Genomic DNA, 3,269 nt, shown 5'->3' on the forward strand with positions numbered 1-3,269 from the left:
ATGACGGTTTGTAGTGCAAGTGCCTCCTGTGTGGTGAGCTCGTTTGGGAATGTGGCGCTTGATTGGGCACCACGATGGTGATTAATTACGTTCATTGCTGCTGGGGCCGTTCAATTGAGATTAGAGAGATGCCGTGTTAACTATTGTATTGCTGTAAACTGCATATTAAAATGTTGATGCTGTGCCCACGCTGTGGTGACCAAATGAGCATGAACTGTGAACAGCTTCCACGGATGGTACTTCCACATTGCTGCAGCGTGGCATCATCGCTGCATGATCGTCTCGTCTCAAGTGCCGTCAACCATCACGCATGTTGTCGGATTTATTGTAATATAAATAAGTTATCTATATTTTTCTATTAGTTTAGATTTTTAGATGAACAGTTTGATACATGCAGCTTCAGAAGTCTTAAGTTTAAATCCTGACAGATGTAATTAAATAAAAAATAGCAGTCAACTCCTATTACTATGTCTAAGATGTGAGAAGTAGTTGATGCATGCAGCTCAGTGCATGATTCCTTACCGTTGCAGCCTGCAGCTTAAAGAGATGCCATTTGCTGTGCAAGTCCGATAGTTTCGTACAACCTGCAGGACAAGCATAGCGTATCTGGGCTGACGTGAGAGCTGTACATATGCGTCGAAACGAATGGTCACCGGCCTCGACCGCACAACATGGCTCGGATTAAACAAGCCAAACGCACACAGGCACACACAGAATCCAGAATCTAGATCCTGTCGGCGCGCGATCGGGATCCTCTGCAGTGAAGGAGTTATTATAGAGAATCTACAGTGATGAGAAATCTCAGCCGTCCGATCTAAGTGAACTCTTCGGATTGACTGCTACAGTACAAAAGTTCTTACAGTATAGAGATGAAATGTAGTTACAGTAAAACTAATTAATTAATGTAGAGTACTGTAGCACCTGACACATTTTACTGTGCAAAACAGTACTCTCTGCTTAAATCTGATTTAATGCAGAGGATTTGGATCCGTCGGTGCGGCGAGGAGTCGAGGACACAAACCCAGGCGCGGTCAGGAAAACCCCGCCCCGCCCCGCCCACCTACTCCGTGCTCGACGCCACCGGTACGTGCATGCACACTCTCTCTGCTCCTTCTCCGTTTCTGTCAACGAGAGCTGACAGTTCCGTTCCGTGCTGTAAGCCGCTGTAGGCTACCTGTTCGCGTGGGAGGTGACCGCCGCGATCCACAGCTACAGCCGGAGGTGGCGGACGCGGTGGTGGAGAAGGCGCAGAAGCTCTGCACGCTAGACAGCAGCTCAGCAAGGTGTTTGACTGGATAGACAAAAGCTAGCTAGCTGCCAAGTAGCCAAGTTTAGATCCGGCCATCGAGAGAAGTGTGGTTTTGCTGCAGGAGATGGGTGAGGGTGACCATGAGATGAAGGTCGAGGTGAAGGTGGCGGTCGGGGACGCCAGGAGCGTCATCTGCCAGACGGCGGAGAAGCTCGGAGCCGACCTTCTTGTGATGAGGAGCCATGGTTATGGTTTCTTCAAGAGGTAATCTTCAGCGTTCCGTATTGATCTATTCCTGTCACGTGGACACATACGCGCGCCGTGAGATCGATCACCTGCTTGATTACTTGCATAGCTTGCTTGCACTTCGTAATGGCGCTTACGTACGTGGGGACGGGTCGTTGGTTTTGCAGGGCTCTGCTCGGAAGTGTCAGCGATTACTGCCTCAGGAACGCGAATTGTCCCGTTCTCATCGTGAGATCACAACACGAATGAAGTTTTTCATGACTGGTCAGCGATGATGCCAAACTTGCTCGCTATTTCGCCTTCCCTATTGTCTATCTTTTGTTAGTTACTCTTGTTTATTTCACATGTATTCTGCCAAAGGAGGACGTGTATCTTATCTTCGTATCCAGCAACGTGTAAATATTACTACTACTAGTGTACAAGAGCTTGGTGCTACTTAAGCTGGTTGTGTAGCTGCATAAATGGGCTCAATGTTCTATCCTTCTTGGGCTTGCAGGCTCATACTAGCCTTTACTTAAGGAGTTTTTTTATTTTTTTATTTTTTCTATTAAATATTTAAATAAATAGACTTTTAATGGTAAGATTTGCAGAAATAAACGGTAAGGATGTCACAGTGGTACTACCACCCCTTACCGTTTTCTTAGAGGGCGGGTAGGGCCCTCGTCGCCCTAACCGCTCTCTCAAAGGGCAGGTAGGGATCTCCCCGCACCCGCCACCCTTACCGCCCTCTTAGCCCCCTTGCCGCCCTCTCAAGGAGCGGTTAGGGACCGATCCCGTCCCCTTCTCCTCTGTATAAACTGTAAAATTGATGAAAATACTAATTTTAATCTGGAAAAAAAGAAAGGAAGAGGAGAGGAGAGGAGGAAGAGGAGAGGAGAGGAAAGAGATGCAGCGCAGCGAAGTCCTACTGTTGTCGATCTATGATTTTGGATCGTGTTTTTCAGTAATTTTTTTATATTTATGTTTTTATTAGTAATTAAAGTACTACTAGATCTAGGGTTTAGCGGTATAACAATAGCGATATTAGATACGACCTAGGGTTTAGAAATGTAGAATATGATGTATTTTGTAGTATTTTGTAAATATTAATTACGACATGGTAGGATAGCTATCAGATGCATAGTAGTATTTAGAGTATGGTAGTTTCGAATATCTAGATTTTACAGAATAATGATGTAAGTAATAATTATAGCTAATTGGAAACTTTATTAAATAGACAGAGGGTTAATTAGTTTAATTTGGTTAGTTTGCTTAGGGGCAATATTAAATAAACTTATTGTTAGGTGATCATCGGTGTTGGTAATTTTGTTAGAGTTTCGATAATCAGAAATATAGTTTTCCGGTATTAACATTGGTTATATTTTCGGATGTTTCCAGGGATGTCAGATAAATTATATTTTCAGATATATTATGGTGAATGTCAAATTAGTTATGGTCCTAGCAGTGTAGATCTCTCTGGGTTTCAGCATGTCGTTAAGGGGCTTAGTAGAACCAATGAGAGGACCATAGTGGTCATGTGCAAGTGGCTGATGCACCATTTTCAACTGGATCCCCAATAATATGATCTTAAGCTGAGAGCTGTGCTAAGCCGTGCTAATCAAGGGTACTTTGTGGAGCTCATCCTGATCAATGCGACATCTACTTGGAGGTAGTATGTTGATATATCATGTGACCGTGGTCTCCCTCTAGTTTTGTTAGTTGAGGCGTAACAGAAGGATCCAACAGAGATAAAGTTTGCGGAAGCAGTAGCGGGAACAAGTTAGATAGTGGTAGA

The 3,269-nt window shown here is 44.3% G+C and overlaps 1 pseudogene; it reads left to right on the forward strand.

Annotated features, from left to right (window-relative positions):
- LOC133914754 (uncharacterized) lies at positions 1-1,744 on the forward strand (annotated as a pseudogene).
- Positions 1,745-3,269: the final 1,525 nt, after the last annotated feature.

The sequence above is a fragment of the Phragmites australis genome, chromosome 4 (assembly GCF_958298935.1).
Source record: "Phragmites australis chromosome 4, lpPhrAust1.1, whole genome shotgun sequence".
Taxonomy (NCBI): Eukaryota; Viridiplantae; Streptophyta; class Magnoliopsida; order Poales; family Poaceae; genus Phragmites; species Phragmites australis.